The 25973-nt window shown below is 36.1% G+C and overlaps 4 non-coding genes across 4 annotated transcripts; all 4 read left to right on the top strand.

The window, feature by feature from the left end:
• The first annotated feature begins 1885 nt into the window (after positions 1-1885).
• Positions 1886-3682, top strand: IAQ61_008604. Its single transcript, XR_010715539.1, has one exon. It is a non-coding gene; the product is annotated as an 18S ribosomal RNA (ribosomal RNA).
• A 165-nt stretch (positions 3683-3847) lies between these two features.
• Positions 3848-10642, top strand: IAQ61_008603. The gene has a single exon (XR_010715538.1). It is a non-coding gene; the product is annotated as a 28S ribosomal RNA (ribosomal RNA).
• Positions 10643-11034: 392 nt separating this feature from the next.
• On the top strand, positions 11035-12831 carry IAQ61_008602. Its single transcript, XR_010715537.1, has one exon. It is a non-coding gene; the product is annotated as an 18S ribosomal RNA (ribosomal RNA).
• A 6384-nt stretch (positions 12832-19215) lies between these two features.
• Positions 19216-21012, top strand: IAQ61_008601. The gene has a single exon (XR_010715536.1). It is a non-coding gene; the product is annotated as an 18S ribosomal RNA (ribosomal RNA).
• Positions 21013-25973: the final 4961 nt, after the last annotated feature.

Raw genomic sequence — 25973 nt, 5'->3', positions numbered from 1 at the left:
ATTTTTTAGGGTTAGTATTCTATAATATTAGAGTGTTCTATAACTTTTTCTTTTTTAGAGGTAGTGTTCTATAATATTAGAGTGTTCTATAACTTTTTATTTTTTAGGGTTAGTATTCTATAATATTAGAGTGTTCTATAACTTTTCTTTTTTAGAGGTAGTGTTCTATAATATTAGAGTGTTCTATAACTTTTTCTTTTTTAGAGGTAGTGTTCTATAACTTTAGGGCGTTCTATAACTTTAGGGCGTTCTATAACTTTAGGGCGTTCTACAACTTTTTATTTTTTAGGTGTAGTGTTCTATAACTTTAGGGCGTTCTATAACTTTTTCTTTTTTAGAGGTAGTGTTCTATAACTTTAGAGCGTTCTATAACTTTTTCTTTTTTAGAGGTAGTGTTCTATAACTTTAGGGTATTCTACAACTTTTTATTTTTAGGGGTAGCGTTCTATAACTTTAGGGCGTTCTATAACTTTAGGGCCTTCTATAAGCTTAGGGTGTTCTATAACTTTAGGGCGTTCTATAACTTTAGGGCGTTCTATAACTTTTTATTTTTTAGGGTTAGTGTTCTATAACTTTAGCGCGTTCTATACCTTTTATTTATTCTATTACTTTAGTCCTTTCTATAACTTTAGACTATTCTATACTAGTAGCTATTATATCCTTTTTATAATACTTATTATATCATACTATTATCTATTATTCTTTACTGTTAAGTATATCCTTATATTTTATAAAACCTTTTCTCTACTAGCTAGTCCTACTATACTTTCTTTTATAACCTACTAGTATTAAATAATACCTTTATATTCTTCTTTTATACTATCTCTATTTCTTGCCTTATCTATTAAGTAGATATAGATAGAGCTAATAGATCTATAGTTAATATAGATATAGTAGTTATAGTAGAGTATAGATATTAGAGTAGATATCCTTATCTATATATTTACCTACTACTAATAAAATTCTAAGTTACTCTTATCTAGCGAATACAGGTTTATGGTTTGTATGGGGCTGCGCATGTCTACACGGTTTTACATACAAAAAAGTGTACCTCTAAGCTATTTTCTGCTGCACTAACCCCGCGACGCGAAAATCAAACTAAAACCTGTTCCTATAATATATAAGGAGGGCAAATAGATTCTTAAATACTAAATACCTAACTAACTAACTAAGGTTAAATCTGCTGCGCGCAGTTCTTGGATTAGGCGGTTAAACTAGCGTCGTTAGGCACTAAGGGGGCAATTTTTGCTTATGTCCGCGTCTATACTCCCTACAACTCCCTATTGTTAGCGCTCTGCGCCTATTTCAGCGGCAGTTAGACTAAATTTGAAAGTTTTGGTTTCATAATAGCTAGCCTTGTTTCCTAGATTTCTGCCTAGTTTGGATTTGCTCCAATTAGTGGGTAATCAGGGGCTTAGAGATTGCTCTTCTACTTAACTAGGCAGGCCTAGGCCTATATGCTAAAGCAACCCTGCTATTACGCCTAGTTTTGTGGTTAGCACCTAAAGTCCTACTGTTAAAGTTTTAGCAGTAGGCAAAATTTAGGGTCTATGGATAGCTAGCACTGCCAAACTATTTAACAGATCTTAGGGGACAGCCCTGCCTAGCATCCGCTCCTAGTAAGCGTAGCAAAGCGTAGGTTTTCTCTACTTAAGGCATGTATATAGCAAGTTTAAACACGTGGAAACGCCTATTAGGCTTTGTTATAGACTATTCCTTAAGAAACTTAGTAGGGGCAATTAAATTAGTTACTAGTTGTAACTAGTGCCTTGTGTGCTGTTATGCTAGTAGCTAGAATCGCTTCTGCGATTTCTTATTACGTACTTTCTGCCTCCTTTTAGGGGTAGTGCTTGTGCGCTTCGGCGTATTAGGCATTAGGATTGTTACCTAGTTAATTCTGCTAGTAGTTATATGCTTATCTTAAAGATTAAGCTATGCATATCTAAGTATAAGCAATTATACTGTGAAACTGCGAATAGCTTATTAAATTAGTTATCGTTTATTTAATAGTACCTTACTACTTAGATAACTGTGGTAATTCTAGAGCTAATACATGCTAAAAACCCTAACTTTAGAAGGGGTGTATTTATTAGATAAAAAACCAACGCCCTTTAGGGCTTCTTAGTAATTTATAATAACTTTACAGATCGCATAGCCTTACGCTAGTGATAGTTTATTTAAATTTCTGCCCTATTAACTTTTAATAGTAAGGTATTAGCTTACTATGGTTTTAACGGGTAACAGGGAATTAGGGTTCAATTCTAGAGAGGGAGCCTAAGAAACGGCTACTATATCTAAGGAAGGCAGCAGGCGCGCAAATTACCCAATCCTAACACGGGGAGGTAGTGACAATAAATACTAATATAGGGCTCTTTTGGGTCTTGTAATTAGAATAAGTATAATTTAAACCTCTTAACAAGGAACAATTGGAGGGTAAGTCTAGTGCTAGCAGCTGCAGTAATTCTAGCTCTAATAGCGTATATTAAAGTTGTTGCAGTTAAAAAGCTTGTAGTTAAAACTTAGGTCTAGCTAGTAGGTCCGCCTTACTGCGTGTACTTGTCCGGCCGGGCCTTCCTTCTAGAGAACCTTATGCCCTTTACTAGGCGTGTTAGGGACTAGGACTTTTACTTTAAAAAAATTAGAGTGTTTAAAGCAGGCCTTTGCTTAAATACGTTAGTATAGAATAATAGAATAGGACGTGCAGTCCTATTTTGTTAGTTTCTAGGACCGCCGTAATAATTAATAGGGATAGTTAGGGGCATTAGTATTTAATTGTTAGAGGTAAAATTCTTAGATTTATTAAAGACTAACTACTGCGAAAGTATTTACTAAGGATGTTTTTATTAATTAGTAAACAAAAGTTAGGGGATTAAAGACAATTAGATACTATCGTAGTCTTAACTGTAAACTATGCCAACTAGGGATTAGGCGATGTTCTTTTTCTAACTCGCTTAGCACCTTACGAGAAATCAAAGTTTTTAGGTTCTAGGGGGAGTATAGTCGCAAGGCTAAAACTTAAAGAAATTAACAGAAGGGCACTACTAGGCGTAGAGCCTGCGGCTTAATTTGACTTAACACAGGGAAACTCACTAGGTCTAGATAAAATAAGGATTAACAGATTAAGAGCTCTTTCTTGATTTTTTAGGTAGTGGTGCATAGCTATTCTTAGTTAGTAGAGTAATTTGTCTGCTTAATTGCGATAACAAACAAGACCTTAACCTGCTAAATAGCTAGGCTAGCTTTGGCTAGTCACTAGCTTCTTAGAGGGACTATTAGCTTAAGCTAATAGAAGTTTAAGGCAATAACAGGTCTGTGATGCCCTTAGATATTCTAGGCCGCACGCGCGCTACACTAATAGAGCTAACAAGTTCTTTACCTTAACTAAAAGGTCTAGGTAATCTTATTAAACTCTGTTGTGCTAGGGATAGAGTATTGCAATTATTGCTCTTTAACAAGGAATGCCTAGTAAGCGCGTATTATTAGCATGCGTTAATTACGTCCCTGCCCTTTGTACACACTGCCTGTCGCTACTACTAATTAAATAGCTTAGTGAGGCCTTTAGACTAGCTTGGGGAGGTTAGTAATAACTACCCTAAGCTAGAAAGTTCGTTAAACTTAGTTATTTAGAGGAAGTAAAAGTTATAACAAGGTTTCTATAGGTAAACCTGCGGAAGGATTATTACCCATTTTTAAAGCACTGCCGCCTTAATTAGTAGCGGCAGTCTACTTTGATTCTGCCTATGTTTTTTGCGTACTATTTGTTTCCTTAGTAGGCTTGCCTACTAATTAGATCCCCTAAAACCACTTGCAATTGCAGTTAGCGTTAGTAACACTGTAATAAATTACAACTTTTAACAATAGATCTCTTGGTTCTAGCATTAATAAAGAACGCAGCAAAATGCGATAAGTAGTGTAAATTGTAGAATTTAGTAAATTATTAAATCTTTAAACGCATATTGCGCCCCTTAGTATTCTATAGGGCATGCCTGTTTAAGCGTTATTTGTACCCTTAAGCTCTACTTAGTGTTAGGTGTTTGTTCTACTTAGGACTCGCCTTAAAACAATTAGCAGCTAGCACATTAGCCTAGAGCGCAGCACATTTTACGCCTCTTGTTATAGTTGTTAGCATCTATTAAGACACTTTTTAAGCTCTTAACCTTGGATTAGGTAGGGATACCTGCTGAACTTAAGCATATTAATAAGCGGAGGAAAAGAAACTAATAGGAATTGCCCTAGTAACGGCGAGTAAAGCGGCAACAGCTCAAATTTAAAATCTAGCTCTTTTAGGGTCCAAGTTGTAATTTGCAGAGGGCGCTTTAGCGTTAGCAGCAGTCCAAGTTCCTTAGAACAGGACGTCATAGAGGGTAAGAATCCTATACATAGTTACTAGCCTTCACCGTGTAAAGCCCCTTTAACAAGTCAAGTTGTTTAGGAATACAGCTCTAAATAGGAGGTAAATTTCTTCTAAAGCTAAATACTAGCTAGAGACTAATAGCGCACAAGTAGAGTAATTGAAAGATAAAAAGCACTTTAGAAAGAGAGTTAAATAGCACGTAAAATTATTAAAAGGGAAGCGCTTGCAGCTAGACTTGCCTGTAGTTGCTTATCTAGGCTTTTGTCTAGTGCACTCTTCTATAGGCAGGCTAGCATTAGTTTAGGCGGTTAGATAAAGGTCTCTGTTACGTACCTCCCTTTAGGGAGGCCTTATAGGGGAGACAACATGCAACTAGCCTAGACTAAGGTCCGCGCATCTGCTAGGATACTAGCGTAATAGCTGTAAGCGGCCCATCTTAAAACACGGACTAAGGAGTCTAACATCTATGCAAGTGTTTAGGTGTTAAGCCTAGACGCGTAATAAAAGTAAATAGAGGTAGGAACCCTTTTAGGGTGCACTATTAACTAATCCTAATATCTTTAAAAGGATTTAAGTAAGAGTATAGCTATTAGGACCTAAAAGATAGTAAACTATGCTTAAATAGGGTAAAGCTAGAGGAAACTCTAGTAGAGGCTCGTAGTAGTTCTAACGTGCAAATTAATCGTCAAATTTAGGCATAGGGGCGAAAGACTAATTGAACTATCTAGTAGCTAGTTCCTGCCAAAGTTTCCCTTAGGATAGCAGTAACGTATTCAGTTTTATAAGGTAAAGCAAATAATTAGAGGCCTAGGGGTTAAAATAACCTTTACCTATTCTTAAACTTTAAATATATAAGAAGTCCTTATTACTTAATTAAACGTGGACACTTAAATATACTATTACTAGTAGGCTATTTTTGGTAAGCAGAACTAGCGATGTGGGATAAACTAAACGCAGGGTTAAGGTGCTAGAATACACGCTTATTAGACACTATAAAAGGTGTTAGTTTATCTAGACAGCAGGACAGTAGCTATAGAAGTTAGAATCCGCTAAGGAGTGTGTAACAACTTACCTACTAAATAAACTAGCCCTAAAAATAGATGGCGCTTAAGCGTGTTACCTATACCCCGCCGCTAGGGCAAGATTTAAGCCCTAGCGAGTAGGCAGGCGTAGAGGCTTGTGACGAAGCCTTAGGGGTAACCCTAGGTAGAACGGCCTCTAGTGCAGATCTTGGTAGTAGTAGCAAATACTTAAATAAGAACTTTAAGGACTAAAGTAGGGAAAGGTTCTATGTAAATAGCAGTTAGACACAGGTTAGTTAATCCTAAGAGATAGGGTAATTCTATTTTAATGTTGGTGCTTACACCGCGCCCTTAAAAGGGAAGCTAGTTAATATTCTAGCACCTAGATATAGATTCTCCGCGGCAACGCAACTAAGAGCGGAGACCTTAGCAGGAGCCCTAAGAAGAGTTCTCTTTTCTTCTTAACAGTCTATCACCCTAAAATTAGTTTGTCTAGAGCTAGGGTTTAATAGCTAGAAGAGCGCTGCACTTTTGCGGCGTTTAGTGCGCTCCTAACAAGCCTTAAAAATCTGCTTAAAGAAATAGTTTTTACGCTAGGTTGTACTTATAACTGCAGCAGGTCTCTAAGGTAAAAAGCCTCTAGTTAATAGAATAATATAGATAAGGGAAGTTAGCAAAATAGATCTATAACTTTAGGAAAAGGATTAGCTCTAAGGGTTAGGTACGTTAGGCCTTAGGGAGAAGCCTCTAGCGCAGAAGGGCACTAACTGTAAGGTGGGCGCCTCTTAGCGCTAGGGTGCAGACACCCTTAGCAGGTTTCGGCCGTCTGGCGTACGTTTAACAACTAACTTAGAACTAGTATAGATAAGGGGAATCTAACTGTCTAATTAAAACATAGCATTGCAATAGCTAGAAAGTAGTATTAACGCAATATGATTTCTGCCTAGTACTCTAAATATTAAAGTGAAGAGATTTAACTAAGCGCGGGTAAACAGCAGGAGTAACTATAACTCTCTTAAGGTAGCCAAATACCTCGTTATCTAATTAGTAACGCGCATAAATAGATTAACAAGATTCCCACTATCCCTATCTACTATCTAGCAAAACCATAGCTAAGGGAACAGGCTTAGCTAAATCAGCGGGGAAAGAAGACCCTATTAAGCTTAACTCTAGTTTAATATTGTGAAAAGATATAGGGGGTGTAGAATAGGTAGGAGCTTTAGCGCTAGTAAAATACTACTACCCTTATCGTTTTTTTACTTATTTAATAAAGCGGAGCTAGGCCTTACTACCTAACTTCTAGCGTTTAAGGTCCTTTGTAGGCTAATCTAGGTTAAAGACATTATTAGGTAGGGAGTTTAGCTAGGGCGGCATATCTATTAAACCATAACGCAGGTGTCCTAAGGGGGACTTATAGAGAATAGAAATCTCTAGTAAAGTAAAAGGGTAAAAGTCCCCTTAATTTTGATTTTTAGTGTAAATACAAACCATAAAAGTGTAGCCTATTAATCCTTTAGTCCCTCAAAATTTAAGGCTAGAGGTGCTAGAAAAGTTACCACAGGGATAACTGGCTTGTGGCAGCCAAGCGTTTATAGCGACGTTGCTTTTTAATCCTTTAATATTAGCTCTTCCTATTATACTAAAGCAGAATTTAGTAAGCGTTAGATTGTTCACCTACTAATAGGGAACGTAAGCTAGGTTTAGACTGTCGTAAGACAGGTTAGTTTTACCCTACTAATAACCTTGCCCTAATAGTAATACCGCTTAGTACGAGAGGAACCGCGGTTTTAGATAATTGGTTTTTGCGGCTATCTAACTAGGTATTGCCGCGAAGCTACCATCTGCTAGATTATAGCTAAACGCCTCTAAGTTAGAATCTATGCTAGAACAGGGTGATTTCTACCTGCACTAGTTAGATACAAATAGGCCTTTGGCCTAGAACCTTACTAGATTGGCGTTGGCAGCCCTATTAAAGTTAGGGTTGTTAGCTAGTATATTGCAATTATACAGTGCGCAGGATTAAATCCTTTGTAGACAACTTAGTTGTCTAGCTAGGTCGTGTAAGTAGTTAAGTAGCCTTGTTGTTACGAGCTACTAAGCGTAAGCCTGTTGCTAGCTTAGTTAAAATTAGGATATTATGCCCTCCTTATTTGCAAAACTGCTGCCTAAACGGCTGCTATTAATAGAAGGAAGAGGGCTATAGCGAACAAGTTATATAGTAATTGCAAGATAGAGAGGGCTAGAGCTAGGAGCAATCCTCGCAAAATATACAAAAGAACAGGTTGTGTGTGTACGTACCTTAGGCAGTTAATATATAGCATAGGAAGATTAAGAAAGGATTTAAGATAATCTATACAGATTTTTAGGCGGTAATCTATAACTTAAGAGCGTTCTATAACTTTTTATTTTTTAGGGGTACTGTTCTATAACTTTATAGCCTTCTATACTTGAAAATTCCTCTAGGCTATTCTATAACTATAGATTATTAAAACCTTTAGGGTATTCTATTAATATTTAAAAAAATCCTGTAGGCTATTCTATAAGCTTAGGGCGTTCTATAACTTTAGGGCGTTCTATAACTTTTTATTTTTTAGGTGTAGTATTCTATAACTTTAGGGCGTTGTATAACTTTTTCTTTTTTAGAGGTAGTATTCTATAACTTTAGGGCGTTCTATAACTTTAGGGCGTTCTACAACTTTTTATTTTTTAGGTGTAGTGTTCTATAACTTTAGGGCGTTCTATAACTTTTTCTTTTTTAGAGGTAGTGTTCTATAACTTTAGGGAGTTCTATAACTTTAGGGCGTTGTATAACTTTTTCTTTTTTAGAGGTAGTGTTCTATAACTTTAGGGCGTTCTATAACTTTAGGGCGTTCTACAACTTTTTATTTTTAGGTGTAGTGTTCTATAACTTTAGGGCGTTCTATAACTTTTTCTTTTTTAGAGGTAGTATTCTATAACTTTAGGGAGTTCTATAACTTTAGGGCGTTCTACAACTTTTTATTTTTTAGGGGTAGTGTTCTATAACTTTAGGGCGTTCTATAACTTTAGGGCGTTCTATAACTTTAGGGCGTTATACAACTTTTTATTTTTTAGGGGTAGTGTTCTATAACTTTAGGGCGTTCTATAACTTTAGGGCGTTCTATAACTTTTTCTACTTTTATTTTTTAGAGGTAGTATTCTATAACTTTAGGGCGTTCTATAACTTTAGGGCGTTCTATAACTTTAGGGCGTTCTACAACTTTTTATTTTTTAGGGGTAGTGTTCTATAACTTTAGGGCGTTCTATAACTTTAGGGCGTTCTATAACTTTAGGGAGTTCTACAACTTTTTATTTTTAGGGGTAGCGTTCTATAACTTTAGGACGTTCTATAACTTTAGGGCGTTCTATAACTTTAGGGCGTTCTACAACTTTTTATTTTTTAGGGGTAGTGTTCTATAACTTTAGGGCGTTCTATAACTTTAGGGCCTTCTATAAGCTTAGGGCGTTCTATAACTTTAGGGCGTTCTACAACTTTTTATTTTTTAGGGGTAGTGTTCTATAACTTTAGGGCGTTCTATAACTTTAGGGCGTTCTATAACTTTAGGGCGTTCTACAACTTTTTATTTTTTAGGGGTAGTGTTCTATAACTTTAAGGCGTTCTATAACTTTAGGGCGTTCTATAACTTTAGGGCGTTCTACAACTTTTTATTTTTTAGGGGTAGTGTTCTATAACTTTAGGGCGTTCTATAACTTTAGGGCGTTCTATAACTTTAGGGCATTCTACAACTTTTTATTTTTTAGGGGTAGTGTTCTATAACTTTAGGGCGTTCTATAACTTTAGGGCGTTCTATAACTTTAGGGCGTTCTACAACTTTTTATTTTTTAGGGGTAGTGTTCTATAACTTTAGGGCGTTCTATAACTTTAGGGCGTTCTATAACTTTTTATTTTTTAGGGTTAGTATTCTATAATATTAGAGTGTTCTATAACTTTTTCTTTTTTAGAGGTAGTGTTCTATAATATTAGAGTGTTCTATAACTTTTTATTTTTTAGGGTTAGTATTCTATAATATTAGAGTGTTCTATAACTTTTTCTTTTTTAGAGGTAGTGTTCTATAATATTAGAGTGTTCTATAACTTTTTCTTTTTTAGAGGTAGTGTTCTATAACTTTAGGGCGTTCTATAACTTTAGGGCGTTCTATAACTTTAGGGCGTTCTACAACTTTTTATTTTTTAGGTGTAGTGTTCTATAACTTTAGAGCGTTCTATAACTTTTTCTTTTTTAGAGGTAGTGTTCTATAACTTTAGGGAGTTCTATAACTTTAGGGCGTTCTATAACTTTTTATTTTTTAGGGGTAGTGTTCTATAACTTTAGCGCGTTCTATACCTTTTATTTATTCTATTACTTTAGTCCTTTCTATAACTTTAGACTATTCTATACTAGTAGCTATTATATCCTTTTTATAATACTTATTATATTATACTATTATCTATTATTCTTTACTATTAAGTATATCCTTATATTTTATAAAACCTTTTCTCTACTAGCTAGTCCTACTATACTTTCTTTTATAACCTACTAGTATTAAATAATACCTTTATATTCTTCTTTTATACTATCTCTATTTCTTGCCTTATCTATTAAGTAGATATAGATAGAGCTAATAGATCTATAGTTAATATAGATATAGTAGTTATAGTAGAGTATAAATATTAGAGTAGATATCCTTATCTATATATTTACCTACTACTAATAAAATTCCAAGTTACTCTTATCTAGCGAATACAGGTTTATGGTTTATATAGGGCTGCGTATGTCTATATGGTTTTATATATAAAAAAGTGTACCTCTAAGCTATTTTCTACTGCACTAACCCTGCAACGCGAAAATCAAACCAAAACCCGTTCCTATAATATATAAGGAGGGCAAATAGATTCTTAAATACTAAATGCCTAACTAACTAACTAAGGTTAAATCTGCTGCGCGTAGTTCTTGGATTAGGCAGTTAAACTAGCGTTATTAGGCACTAAGGGGGCAATTTTTGCTTGTGTCCGCGTCTATACTCCCTACAACTCCCTATTATTAGCGCTCTACGCCTATTTTAGTGGTAGTTAGACTAAATTTGAAAGTTTTAGTTTTATAATGGCTAGCCTTGTTTCCTAGATTTCTGCCTAGTTTAGATTCGCTCTAATTAGTAGGTAATTAGGGGCTTAGAGATTGCTCTTCTACTTAACTAGGCAGGCCTAGGCCTATATGCTAAAGCAACCCTACTGTTGCGCCTAGTTTTGTGGTTAGCACCTGAAGTCCTACTGTTAAAGTTTTAGCAGTAGGCAAAATTTAGGGTCTGTAGATGGCTAGCACTGCCAAACTATTTAATAGATCTTAGGGGACAGCCCTGCCTAGCATCCGCTCCTAGTAAGCGTAGTAAAGCGTAGGTTTTCTCCACTTAAGGCATGTATATGGCGAGTTTAAACACGCAGAAACGCCTGTTAGGCTTTGTTGCGGACTATTCCTTAAGAAACTTAGTAGGGGCAATTAAATTAGTTGCTAGTTATAACTAGTACCTTGTATACTATTATGCTAGTAGCTAGAATTGCTTCTGCGATTTCTTATCACGTACTTTCCGCCTCCTTTTAGGGGTAGTGCTTGTGCGCTTTGGCGTATTAGGTATTAGGATTGTTACCTAGTTAATTCTGCTAGTAGTTATATACTTGTCTTAAAGATTAAGCTATGCATATCTAAGTATAAGCAATTATACTGTGAAACTGCGAATGGCTTATTAAATTAGTTATTGTTTATTTAATAGTACCTTACTACTTAGATAACTATAGTAATTCTAGAGCTAATACATGCTAAAAACCCTAACTTTAGAAGGGGTGTATTTATTAGATAAAAAACTAACGCCCTTTAGGGCTTCTTAGTGATTTATAATAACTTTATAGATTGTATAGCCTTGCGCTAGCAATAGTTTATTTAAATTTCTGCCCTATTAACTTTTAATAGTAAGGTATTAGCTTACTATGGTTTTAACGGGTAACGGGGAATTAGGGTTTGATTCTAGAGAGGGAGCCTAAGAAACGGCTACCACATCTAAGGAAGGCAGCAGGCGCGCAAATTACCTAATCCTAACACAGGGAGGTAGTAACAATAAATACTAATATAGGGCTCTTTTAGGTCTTGTAATTAGAATAAGTATAATTTAAACCTCTTAATAAGGAATAATTAGAGGGCAAGTCTGGTGCTAGCAGCTACGGTAATTCTAGCTCTAATAGCGTATATTAAAGTTGTTGCAGTTAAAAAGCTCGTAGTTAAAACTTAGGTCTAGCTAGCAGGTCTGCCTTACTGCGTGTACTTATCTAGCTGGGCCTTCCTTCTAGAGAACCTTATGCCCTTTACTAGGCGTGTTAGGGACTAGGACTTTTACTTTGAAAAAATTAGAGTGTTTAAAGCAGGCCTTTGCTTAAATACATTAGCATAGAATAATAGAATAGGACGTGCAGTCCTATTTTGTTAGTTTCTAGGACTGCTGTAATAATTAATAGGGACAGTTAGGGGTATTAGTATTTAATTGTTAGAGGTAAAATTCTTAGATTTATTAAAGACTAACTACTGCGAAAGCATTTGCTAAGGATGTTTTTATTAATTAGTAAACGAAAGTTAGGGGATTAAAGACAATTAGATACCGTCGTAGTCTTAACTGTAAACTATGCCGACTAGGGATTAGGTAATGTTCTTTTTCTAACTTACTTAGCACCTTATAAGAAATCAAAGTTTTTGGGTTCTAGGGGGAGTATAGTCGCAAGGCTGAAACTTAAAGAAATTAATAGAAGGGCACTACTAGGCGTGGAGCCTGCGGCTTAATTTAACTTAACACGGGGAAACTTACTAGGTCTAGATAAAATAAGGATTAATAGATTAAGAGCTCTTTCTTGATTTTTTAGGTGGTGGTGCATAGCTGTTCTTAGTTAGTAGAGTAATTTGTCTGCTTAATTGCGATAACAAACGAGACCTTAACCTGCTAAATAGCTAGGCTAGCTTTAGCTAGTTGCTAGCTTCTTAGAGGGACTATTAGCTTAAGCTAATAGAAGTTTAAGGTAATAACAGGTCTATAATGCCCTTAGATGTTCTAGGCTGTACGCGCGCTACACTAACAGAGCTAATAAGTTCTTTACCTTAACTAAAAGGTCTAGGTAATCTTGTTAAACTCTGTTATGCTAGGGATAGAGTATTGCAATTATTGCTCTTTAACGAGGAATGCCTAGTAAGCGCGTGTTATTAGCATGCGTTGATTACGTCCCTGCCCTTTGTACACACCGCCCGTCGCTACTACTAATTAAATAGCTTAGTAAGGCCTTTGGACTAGCTTAGGGAGGTTAGCAACAACTACCCTAAGCTAGAAAGTTCGTTAAACTTAGTTATTTAGAGGAAGTAAAAGTTATAACAAGGTTTCTGTAGGTGAACCTGCGGAAGGATTATTACCTATTTTTAAAGCACTACCGCCTTAATTAGTGGTAGTAGTCTACTTTAATTCTGCCTATATTTTTTGCGTACTATTTATTTCCTTAGTAGGCTTGCCTACCAATTAGATCCCCTAAAACCACTTACAATTGTAGTTAGCGTTAGTAACACTATAATAAATTATAACTTTTAACAACAGATCTCTTGGTTCTAGCATTAATAAAGAACGCAGCGAAATGTGATAAGTAGTGTGAATTGTAGAATTTAGTAAATTATTAAATCTTTAAACGCATATTGCGCCCCTTAGTATTCTATAGGGCATGCCTGTTTAAGCATTATTTGTACTCTTAAGCTCTGCTTAGTGTTAGGTATTTGTTCTACTTAGGACTCGCCTTAAAACAATTGGCAGCTAGCATATTAGCCTAGAGCGCAGCACATTTTGCGCCTCTTGTTATGGTTGTTAGCATCTATTAAGACACTTTTTAAGCTCTTGACCTTAGATTAGGTAGGGATACCTGCTAAACTTAAGCATATTAATAAGCAGAGGAAAAGAAACTAACAGGGATTGCCCTAGTAACAGCGAGTGAAGCGGCAATAGCTTAAATTTAAAATCTAGCTCTTTTAGGGTCTAAGTTATAATTTACAGAGGGCGCTTTAGTGTTAGTAGTAGTCTAAGTTCCTTAGAATAGGACGTTATAGAGGGTAAGAATCCTATATATAGTCGCTAGCCTTCGCCGTGTAAAGCCCCTTTAACAAGTTAAGTTGTTTAGGAATATAGCTCTAAATAGGAGGTAAATTTCTTCTAAAGCTAAATACTAGCTAGAGACTAATAGCGCACAAGTAGAGTAATTAAAAGATAAAAAGCACTTTAGAAAGAGAGTTAAATAGCACGTGAAATTATTAAAAGGGAAGCGCTTGCAGCTAGACTTGCCTATAGTTGCTTATCTAGGCTTTTATCTAGTGCACTCTTCTATAGGCAGGCTAGTATTAGTTTAGGTAGTTAGATAAAGGTCTCTGTCACGTACCTCCCTTTAGGGAGGCCTTATAGGGGAGACGACATGTAACTAGCCTAGACTAAGGTCCGCGTATCTGCTAGGATGCTAGCGTAATAGCTATAAGCGGCCTGTCTTAAAACATAGACTAAGGAGTCTAACATCTATGCGAGTGTTTAGGTGTTAAGCCTAGACGCGTAATAAAAGTGAACAGAGGTAGGAACCCTTTTAGGGTGCACTATTAACTAATCCTAATGTCTTTAGAAGGATTTAAGTAAGAGTATAGCTATTAGGACCTAAAAGATAGTAAACTATGCTTAAATAGGGTAAAGCTAGAGGAAACTCTAGTAGAGGCTCGCAGCGGTTCTAATGTGCAAATCGATCATTAAATTTAGGTATAGGGGCGAAAGACTAATTAAACTATCTAGTAGCTAGTTCCTGCTAAAGTTTCCCTTAGGATAGTAGTAACGTATTTAGTTTTATAAGGTAAAGCGAATAATTAGAGGCCTAAGGGTTAAAACAACCTTTACCTATTCTTAAACTTTAAATATGTAAGAAGTCCTTATTACTTAATTAAACGTAGACACTTAAATGTACTATTACTAGTAGGCTATTTTTAGTAAGCAGAACTAGCGATGCGGGATAAACTAAACGTAGGGTTAAGGTGCTAGAATGCACGCTTATTAGACACTACAAAAGGTGTTAGTTTATCTAGATAGTAGGATAGTAGCTATAGAAGTTAGAATCTGCTAAGGAGTGTGTAATAACTTACCTACTAAATAAACTAGCCCTAAAAATAGATAGCGCTTAAGCGTGTTACCTATACCCCGCCGCTAGGGCAAGATTTAAGCCCTAGCGAGTAGGCAGGCGTAGAGGCTTATAACGAAGCCTTAGGGGTAACCCTAGGTAGAACGGCCTCTAGTGCAGATCTTGGTGGTAGTAGCAAATACTTAAATAAGAACTTTAAGGACTAAAGTAGGGAAAGGTTCTGTGTAAATAGTAGTTAGACATAGGTTAGTTAATCCTAAGAGATAGGGTAATTCTGTTTTAATATTAGTGCTTGCGCCGCGCCCTCAAAAGGGAAGCTAGTTAATATTCTAGCACCTAGATGTAGATTCTCCGCGGCAACGCAACTAAGAGCGGAGACCTTAGCAGGAGCCCTAAGAAGAGTTCTCTTTTCTTCTTAACAGTCTATTACCCTAAAATTAGTTTATCTAGAGCTAGGGTTTAATAGCTAGAAGAGCGCTGCACTTTTGCAGCGTTTAGTACGCTCCTAATAAGCCTTAAAAATCTACTTAAAGAAATAGTTTTTACGCTAGGTTATACTTATAACTGCAGCAGGTCTCTAAGGTAAAAAGCCTCTAGTTAATAGAACAATGTAGATAAGGGAAGTTAGCAAAATAGATCTGTAACTTTAGGAAAAGGATTAGCTCTAAGGGTTAGGTACGTTAGGCCTTAGGGAGAAGCCTCTAGCGTAGAAGGGCACTAACCACAAGGTAGGCGCCTCTTAGCGCTAGGGTGTAGACACCCTTAGCAGGTTTCGGCCGTCTAGCGTACGTTTAACAACTAACTTAGAACTAGTATAGATAAGGGGAATCTAACTATCTAATTAAAATATAGTATTATAATAGCTAGAAAGTAGTATTAATATAATATAATTTCTGCCTAGTGCTCTAAATATTAAAGCGAAGAGATTTAACTAAGCGCGGGTAAACAGCAGGAGTAACTATAACTCTCTTAAGGTAGCTAAATGCCTTATTATCTAATTAGTAACGCGCATAAATAGATTAACAAGATTCCTACTATCCCTATCTACTATCTAGCAAAACTATAGCTAAGGGAACAGGCTTAGCTAAATCAGCGGGGAAAGAAGACCCTATTAAGCTTAACTCTAGTTTAACATTGTAAAAAGATATAGGGGGTGTAGAATAGGTAGGAGCTTTAGCGCTAGTAAAATACTACTACCCTTATCGTTTTTTTACTTATTTAATAAAGCGGAGCTAGGCCTTACTGCCTAACTTCTAGCGTTTAAGGTCCTTTGTAGGCTAATCTAGGTTAAAGACATTATTAGGTGGGGAGTTTAGCTAGGGCGGCACATCTATTAAACTATAACGCAGGTGTCCTAAGGGGGACTTATAGAGAATAGAAATCTCTAGTAGAGCAAAAGGGCAAAAGTCCCCTTAATTTTAATTTTTAGTGTGAATACAAACTATAAAAGTGTAGCCTATTAATCCTTTAGTCCCTTAAAATTTAAGGCTAGAGGTGCTAGAAAAGTTACCACAGGGATAACTAGCTTGTAGCAGCTAAGCGTTTATAGCAACGTTGCTTTTTGATCCTTTAATGTTAGCTCTTCCTATTATACCAAAGTAGAATTTAGTAAGCGTTAGATTATTTACCTACTAATAGGGAACGTAAGCTAGGTTTAGACTGTCGTAAGATAGGTTAGTTTTACCCTACTAATAACCTTGCCCTAATGGTAATACCGCTTAGTACGAGAGGAACCGCGGTTTTAGATAATTGGTTTTTGCGGCTGTCTAACTAGGCATTGCCGCGAAGCTACCATCTACTAGATTATAGCTAAACGCCTCTAAGTTAGAATCTATGCTAGAATAGGGTGATTTCTGCCTATACTAGTTAGATATAAATAGGCCTTTGGCCTAGAACCTTACTAGATTAGCGTTGGCAGCCCTATTAAAGTTAGGGTTATTAGCTAGTGTATTGCAATTATACAGTGCGCAGGATTAAATCCTTTGTAGATAACTTAGTTGTCTAGCTAGGTCGTGTAAGTAGTTAAGTAGCCTTGTTGTTACAAGCTACTAAGCGTAAGCCCGTTGCTAGCTTAGTTAAAATTGGGATATTATGCCCTCCTTATTTGCAAAACTGCTGCCTAAATGGCTGCTGTTAATAGAAGGAAGAGGGCTATAGCGAACAAGTTATATAGTAATTGCAAGATAGAGAGGGCTAGAGCTAGGAGCAATCCTCGCAAAATATACAAAAGAACAGGTTATGTGTGTACGTACCTTAGGCAGTTAATATATAGCATAGGAAGATTAAGAAAGGATTTAAGATAATCTATATAGATTTTTAGGCGGTGATCTATAACTTAAGAGCGTTCTATAACTTTTTATTTTTTAGGGGTACTATTCTATAACTTTATAGCCTTCTATACTTAAAAATTCCTCTAGGCTATTCTATAACTATAGATTATTTAAACCTTTAGGGTATTCTATTAATATTTAAAAAAATCCTGTAGGCTATTCTATAAGCTTAGGGCGTTCTATAACTTTAGGGCGTTCTATAACTTTTTATTTTTTAGGTGTAGTGTTCTATAACTTTAGGGCGTTGTATAACTTTTTCTTTTTTAGAGGTAGTGTTCTATAACTTTAGGGCGTTCTATAACTTTAGGGCGTTCTATAACTTTAGGGCGTTCTACAACTTTTTATTTTTTAGGGGTAGTGTTCTATAACTTTAGGGCGTTCTATAACTTTAGGGCGTTCTATAACTTTAGGGCGTTCTACAACTTTTTATTTTTTAGGGTTAGTATTCTATAATATTAGAGTGTTCTATAACTTTTTCTTTTTTAGAGGTAGTGTTCTATAATATTAGAGTGTTCTATAACTTTTTATTTTTTAGGGTTAGTATTCTATAATATTAGAGTGTTCTATAACTTTTTCTTTTTTAGAGGTAGTGTTCTATAATATTAGAGTGTTCTATAACTTTTTCTTTTTTAGAGGTAGTGTTCTATAACTTTAGGGCGTTCTATAACTTTAGGGCGTTCTATAACTTTAGGGCGTTCTACAACTTTTTATTTTTTAGGTGTAGTGTTCTATAACTTTAGGGCGTTCTATAACTTTTTCTTTTTTAGAGGTAGTGTTCTATAACTTTAGAGCGTTCTATAACTTTTTCTTTTTTAGAGGTAGTGTTCTATAACTTTAGGGCGTTCTACAACTTTTTATTTTTAGGGGTAGCGTTCTATAACTTTAGGGCGTTCTATAACTTTAGGGCCTTCTATAAGCTTAGGGTGTTCTATAACTTTAGGGCGTTCTATAACTTTAGGGCGTTCTATAACTTTTTATTTTTTAGGGTTAGTGTTCTATAACTTTAGCGCGTTCTATACCTTTTATTTATTCTATTACTTTAGTCCTTTCTATAACTTTAGACTATTCTATACTAGTAGCTATTATATCCTTTTTATAATACTTATTATATTATACTATTATCTATTATTCTTTACTATTAAGTATATCCTTATATTTTATAAAACCTTTTCTCTACTAGCTAGTCCTACTATACTTTCTTTTATAACCTACTAGTATTAAATAATACCTTTATATTCTTCTTTTATACTATCTCTATTTCTTGCCTTATCTATTAAGTAGATATAGATAGAGCTAATAGATCTATAGTTAATATAGATATAGTAGTTATAGTAGAGTATAGATATTAGAGTAGATATCCTTATCTATATATTTACCTACTACTAATAAAATTCTAAGTTACTCTTATCTAGCAAATACGGGTTTATGGTTTGTATAGGGCTGCGCATGTCTACACGGTTTTACATACAAAAAAGTGTACCTCTAAGCTATTTTCCACTGCACTAACCCCGCAACGCAAAAATCAAACCAAAACCCGTTCCTATAATATATAAGGAGGGCAAATAGATTCTTAAATACCAAATACCTAACTAACTAACTAAGGTTAAATCTACTGCGCGCAGTTCTTAGATTAGGCAGTTAAACTAGCGTTATTAGGCACTAAGGGGGCAATTTTTGCTTGTGTCCGCGTCTATACTCCCTACAACTCCCTATTATTAGCGCTCTACGCCTGTTTTAGCGGCAGTTAGACTAAATTTGAAAGTTTTAGTTTCATAATAGCTAGCCTTGTTTCCTAGATTTCTGCCTAGTTTAGATTCGCTCCAATTAGTGGGTAATTAGGGGCTTAGAGATTACTCTTCTACTTAACTAGGCAGGCCTAGGCCTATATACTAAAGCAACCCTGCTGTTGCGCCTAGTTTTGTGGTTAGTACCTAAAGTCCTACTATTAAAGTTTTAGCAGTAGGCAAAATTTGGGGTCTGTGGATGGCTAGCACTGCTAAACTATTTAACAGATCTTAGGGGACAGCCCTGCCCAGCATCCGCTCCTAGTAAGCGTGGTAAAGCGTAGGTTTTCTCTACTTAAGGCATGTATGTGGCAAGTTTAAACACGCGGAAACGCCTATTAGGCTTTGTTGCAGACTATTCCTTAAGAAACTTAGTAGGGGCAATTAAATTAGTTGCTAGTTGTAACTAGTGCCTTGTGTGCTGTTATGCTAGTAGCTAGAATTGCTTCTGCGATTTCTTATCACGTACTTTCTGCCTCCTTTTGGGGGTAGTGCTTGTGCGCTTCAGCGTATTAGGCATTAGGATTGTTACCTAGTTAATTCTACTAGTAGTTATATACTTGTCTCAAAGATTAAGCTATACATGTCTAAGTATAAGCAATTATACTATGAAACTGCGAATAGCTTATTAAATTAGTTATTGTTTATTTGATAGTACCTTACTACTTAGATAACCATAGTAATTCTAGAGCTAATACATGCTAAAAACCCTAACTTTAGAAGGGGTGTATTTATTAGATAAAAAACCAACGCCCTTTAGGGCTTCTTGGTAATTCATGATAACTTTACAGATCGCATGGCCTTGCGCCGGCGACGGTTTATTTAAATTTCTGCCCTATTAACTTTTAATAGTAAGGTATTGGCTTACTATGGTTTTAACGGGTAACAGGGAATTAGGGTTTAATTCTAGAGAGGGAGCCTAAGAAACGGCTACTATATCCAAGGAAGGCAGCAGGCGCGCAAATTACCTAATCCTAACACAGGGAGGTAGTAACAATAAATACTAATATAGGGCTCTTTTGGGTCTTATAATTAGAATAAGTACAATTTAAACCTCTTAACAAGGAACAATTAGAGGGCAAGTCTAGTGCTAGCAGCCGCGGTAATTCTAGCTCTAATAGCGTATATTAAAGTTGTTGCAGTTAAAAAGCTCGTAGTTAAAACTTAGGTCTAGCTAGCAGGTCCGCCTCACCGCGTGTACTTGTCTAGCTAGGCCTTCCTTCTAGAGAACCTCATGCCCTTCACTAGGCGTGTTAGGGACTAGGACTTTTACTTTAAAAAAATTAGAGTGTTTAAAGCAGGCCTTTACTTAAATACATTAGCATAGAATAATAGAATAGGACGTGCGGTCCTATTTTATTAGTTTCTAGAACCGCTGTAATAATTAATAGGGATAGTTAGGGGCATTAGTATTTAATTATTAGAGGTAAAATTCTTGGATTTATTAAAGACTAACTACTGCGAAAGCATTTGCTAAGGATGTTTTTATTAATTAGTAAACAAAAGTTAGGGGATTAAAGACAATTAGATACTGTTGTAGTCTTAACTGTAAACTATGCCAACTAGGGATTAGGCGATGTTCTTTTTCTAACTCGCTTAGCACCTTACAAGAAATCAAAGTTTTTAGGTTCTAGGGGGAGTATGGTCGCAAGGCTAAAACTTAAAGAAATTAACAGAAGGGCACCACTAGGCGTGGAGCCTGCGGCTTAATTTAACTTAACACAGGGAAACTTACTAGGTCTAGATAAAATAAGGATTAACAGATTAAGAGCTCTTTCTTGATTTTTTAGGTAGTGGTGCATAGCCGTTCTTAGTTAGTAGAGTGATTTGTCTGCTTAATTGCGATAATAAATAAGACCTTAACCTGCTAAATAGCTAGGCTAGCTTTAGCTAGTCGCCAGCTTCTTAGAGGGACTATTAGCTTAAGCTAATAGAAGTTTAAGGCAATAACAGGTCTATAATACCCTTAGATGTTCTAGGCCGTACGCGCGCTACACTAACAGAGCTAACAAGTTCTTTACCTTAACTAAAAGGTCTAGGTAATCTTGTTAAACTCTGTCGTGCTAGGGATAGAGCATTGCAATTATTGCTCTTTAACAAGGAATGCCTAGTAAGCGCGTGTTATTAGCATGCGTTAATTACGTCCCTACCCTTTGTACACACCGCCCGTCGCTACTACTAATTAAATGGCTTAGTGAGGCCTTTAGACTAGCTTAGGGAGGTTAGCAACAACTACCCTAAGCTAGAAAGTTTGTTAAACTTAGTTATTTAGAGGAAGTAAAAGTTGTAACAAGGTTTCTGTAGGTGAACCTACAGAAGGATTATTACCTATTTTTAAAGCACTGCCGCCTCAATTAGTAGCAGTAGTCTACTTTAATTCTGCCTATGTTTTTTGCGTACTATTTGTTTCCTTAGTAGGCTTGCCTACTAATTAGATCCCCTAAAACTACTTGCAATTGCAGTTAGCGTTAGTAACACTGTAATAAATTACAACTTTTAACAACAGATCTCTTGGTTCTAGCATTAATAAAGAACGCAGCGAAATGCGATAAGTAGTGTAAATTGCAGAATTTAGTGAATTATTAAATCTTTAAACGCACATTGCGCCCCTTAGTATTCCATAGGGCATGCCTGTTTAAGCGTCATTTATACCCTTAAGCTCTGCTTGGTGTTAGGTGTTTGTTCTACTTAGGACTCGCCTTAAAACAATTAGCAGCTAGCACATTGGCCTAGAGCGCAGCACATTTTACGCCTCTTGTTATAGTTATTAGTATCTATTAAGACACTTTTTAAGCTCTTAACCTTGGATTAGGTAGGGATACCCGCTGAACTTAAGCATATTAATAAGTAGAGGAAAAGAAACTAACAGGGATTGCCCTAGTAACGGCGAGTGAAGCGGCAACAGCTCAAATTTAAAATCTAGCTCTTTTAGGGTCTGAGTTGTAATTTGCAGAGGGCGCTTTAGTATTAGTAGCGGTCCAAGTTCCTTAGAACAGGACATTATAGAGGGTAAGAATCCTATATATAGTTGCTAGCCTTCGCCGTGTAAAGCCCCTTTAATAAGTTAAGTTGTTTAGGAATACAGCTCTAAATAGGAGGTAAATTTCTTCTAAAGCTAAATACTAGCTAGAGACTAATAGCGCACAAGTAGAGTAATTAAAAGATAAAAAGCACTTTAGAAAGAGAGTTAAATAGCACGTGAAATTGTTAAAAGGGAAGCGCTTGCAGCTAGACTTGCCTGTAGTTACTTATCTAGGCTTTTGTCTAGTGCACTCTTCTATAGGCAGGCTAGTATTAGTTTAGGTAGTTAGATAAAGGTCTCTGTCACGTACCTCCCTTTAGGGAGGCCTTATAGGGGAGACAACATGCAACTAGCCTAGACTAAGGTCCGCGCATCTGCTAGGATACTAGCGTAATAGCTATAAGCGGCCTGTCTTAAAACACGGACTAAGGAGTCTAATATCTATGCGAGTGTTTAGGTATTAAGCCTGGACGCGTAATAAAAGTGAATAGAGGTGGGAACCCTTTTAGGGTGCACTATTAACTAATCCTAATATCTTTAGAAGGATTTAAGTAAGAGTATAGCTATTAGGACCTAAAAGATAGTAAACTATGCTTAAATAGGGTAAAGCTAGAGGAAACTCTAGTAGAGGCTCGCAGCGGTTCTAACGTGCAAATTAATTGTTAAATTTAGGTATAGGGGCGAAAGACTAATTAAACTATCTAGTAGCTAGTTCCTACTAAAGTTTCCCTTAGGATAGTAGTAACGTATTTAGTTTTATAAGGTAAAGCGAATAATTAGAGGCCTAGGGGTTAAAACAACCTTTACCTATTCTTAAACTTTAAATATATAAGAAGTCCTTATTACTTAATTAAACATAGACACTTAAATATACTATTACTAGTGGGCCATTTTTGGTAAGTAGAACTAGCGATGCAGGATAAACTAAACGCGGGGTTAAGGTGCTAGAATGCACGCTTATTAGACACCACAAAAGGTGTTAGTTTATCTAGACAGCAGGATAGTAGCTATAGAAGTTAGAATCCACTAAGGAGTGTATAATAACTCACCTGCCAAATAAACTAGCCCTAAAAATAGATGGCGCTTAAGCGTGTTACCTATACCCCGCCACTAGGGCAAGATTTAAGCCCTGGCGAGTAGGCAGGCGTAGAGGCTCGTAACAAAGCCTTAGGGGTAACCCTAGGTAGAACGGCCTCTAGTGCAGATCTTAGTAGTAGTAGCAAATACTTAAATAAGAACTTTAAGGACTAAAGTAGGGAAAGGTTCTGTGTGAACAGCAGTTAGACACGGGTTAGTTAATCCTAAGAGATAGGGTAATTCTATTTTAATGTTAGTGCTTGCGCTACGCCCTTAAAAGGGAAGCTAGTTAATATTCTAGCACCTAGATGTAGATTCTCCGCGGCAACGCAACTAAGAGCGGAGACCTTAGCAGGAGCCCTAAGAAGAGTTCTCTTTTCTTCTTAACAGTCTGTTACCCTAAAATTAGTTTATCTAGAGCTAGGGTTTAATAGCTAGAAGAGCGCTACACTTTTGCGGCGTTTAGTGCGCTCCTAATAAGCCTTAAAAATCTGCTTAAAGAAATAGTTTTTACGCTAGGTCGTACTTATAACTGCAGTAGGTCTCTAAGGTAAAAAGCCTCTAGTTAATAGAACAATATAGATAAGGGAAGTTAGCAAAATAGATCTGTAACTTTAGGAAAAGGATTAGCTCTAAGGGTTAGGTACGTTAGGCCTTAGGGAGAAGCCTCTAGCGCAGAAGGGCACTAACCGCAAGGTAGGCGCCTCTTAGCGCTAGGGTGCAGACACCCTTAGCAGGTTTTAGCTATCCAGCGTACGTTTAACAACTAACTTAGAACTAGTATAGATAAAGGGAATCTAACTATCTAATTAAAACATAGCATTATAATAGCTAGAAAGTAGTGTTAACGTAATATAATTTCTGCCTAGTGCTCTAAATATTAAAGCGAAGAGATTTAACTAAGCGCGGGTAAACGGCGGGAGTAACTATAACTCTCTTAAGGTAGCTAAATACCTTATTATCTAATTAGTGACGCGCATAAATAGATTAATAAGATTCCCACTATCCCTATCTACTATCTAGCGAAACCATAGCTAAGGGAACAGGCTTAGCTAAATTAGCGGGGAAAGAAGACCCTGTTAAGCTTAACTCTAGTTTAACATTGTAAAAAGACATAGGGGGTGTAGAATAGGTAGGAGCTTTAGCGCTAGTAAAATACCACTACCCTTATTATTTTTTTACTTATTTAATAAAGCGGAGCTAGGCCTTACTACCTAACTTCTAGCGTTTAAGGTCCTTCGTGGGCTAATCTAGGTTAAAGATATTATTAGGTAGGGAGTTTAGCTAGGGCAGCACATCTATTAAACTATAACGCAGGTGTCCTAAGGGGGACTTATAGAGAACAGAAATCTCTAGTAGAGTAAAAGGGCAAAAGTCCCCTTGATTTTGATTTTTAGTGTGAATACAAACCATAAAAGTGTAGCCTATTAATCCTTTAGTCCCTTGAAATTTAAGGCTAGAGGTGCTAGAAAAGTTACTATAGGGATAACTGGCTTGTGGTAGCTAAGCGTTTATAGTGACGTTGCTTTTTGATCCTTTAATATTAGCTCTTCCTATTATACTAAAGCAGAATTTAGTAAGCGTTAGATTGTTTACCCACTAATAGGGAACGTAAGCTAGGTTTAGACTGTCGTAAGATAGGTTAGTTTTACCCTACTAATAACCTTGCCCTAATAGTAATACCGCTTAGTACAAGAGGAACCGCGGTTTTAGATAATTGGTTTTTGCGGCTGTCTAACTAGGTATTGCCGCGAAGCTACCATCTACTAGATTATGGCTAAACGCCTCTAAGTTAGAATCTATGCTAGAACAGGGTGATTTCCGCCTGCACTAGTTAGATATAAATAGGCCTTTAGCCCAGAACCTTACTAGATCGGCGTTAGCAGCCCTATTAAAGTTAGGGTTGTTAGCTAGTGTATTGCAATTGTACAGTGCGCAGGATTGAATCCTTTGCAGATAACTTAGTTGTCTAGCTGGGTCGTGTAAGTAGTTAAGTAGCCTTGTTGTTACGAGCTACTAAGCGTAAGCCTGTTGCTAGCTTGGTTAAAATTAGGATATTATGCCCTCCTTATTTGCAAAACTGCTGCCTAAATAGCTGCTATTAACAGAAGGAAGAGGGCTATAGCGAACAAGTTATATAGTAATTGCAAGATAGAGAGGGCTAGAGCTAGGAGCAATCCTTGCAAAATATACAAAAGAATAGGTTATATGTGTACGTACCTTAGGCAGTTAATATATAGCATAGGAAGATTAAGAAAGGATTTAAGATAATCTATACAGATTTTTAGGCGGTGATCTATAACTTAAGAGCGTTCTATAACTTTTTATTTTTTAGGGGTACTATTCTATAACTTTATAGCCTTCTATACTTAAAAATTCCTCTAGGCTATTCTATAACTATAGATTATTTAAACCTTTAGGGTATTCTATTAATATTTAAAAAAATCCTATAGGCTATTCTATAAGCTTAGGGCGTTCTATAACTTTAGGGTGTTCTATAACTTTTTATTTTTTAGGTGTAGTGTTCTATAACTTTAGGGCGTTGTATAACTTTTTCTTTTTTAGAGGTAGTGTTCTATAACTTTAGGGCGTTCTATAACTTTAGGGCGTTCTACAACTTTTTATTTTTTAGGTGTAGTGTTCTATAACTTTAGGGCGTTCTATAACTTTTTCTTTTTTAGAGGTAGTGTTCTATAACTTTAGGGAGTTCTATAACTTTAGGGCGTTATATAACTTTTTCTTTTTTAGAGGTAGTATTCTATAACTTTAGGGCGTTCTATAACTTTAGGGCGTTCTACAACTTTTTATTTTTTAGGTGTAGTGTTCTATAACTTTAGGGCGTTCTATAACTTTTTCTTTTTTAGAGGTAGTGTTCTATAACTTTAGGGAGTTCTATAACTTTAGGGCGTTCTACAACTTTTTATTTTTTAGGGGTAGTGTTCTATAACTTTAGGGCGTTCTATAACTTTAGGGCGTTCTATAACTTTAGGGCGTTCTACAACTTTTTATTTTTTAGGGGTAGTGTTCTATAACTTTAGGGCGTTCTATAACTTTAGGGCGTTCTATAACTTTAGGGCGTTCTACAACTTTTTATTTTTTAGGGGTAGTGTTCTATAACTTTAGGGCGTTCTATAACTTTTTTTTTTGAGGGCGTTCTATAACTTTAGGGCGTTCTACAACTTTTTATTT

The sequence above is a fragment of the Plenodomus lingam genome (assembly GCF_022343315.1).
Source record: "Plenodomus lingam strain CAN1 chromosome Unknown contig_35, whole genome shotgun sequence".
Classification (NCBI taxonomy): domain Eukaryota; kingdom Fungi; phylum Ascomycota; class Dothideomycetes; order Pleosporales; family Leptosphaeriaceae; genus Plenodomus; species Plenodomus lingam.
This window is presented reverse-complemented; position numbering and strand designations above follow the sequence as displayed.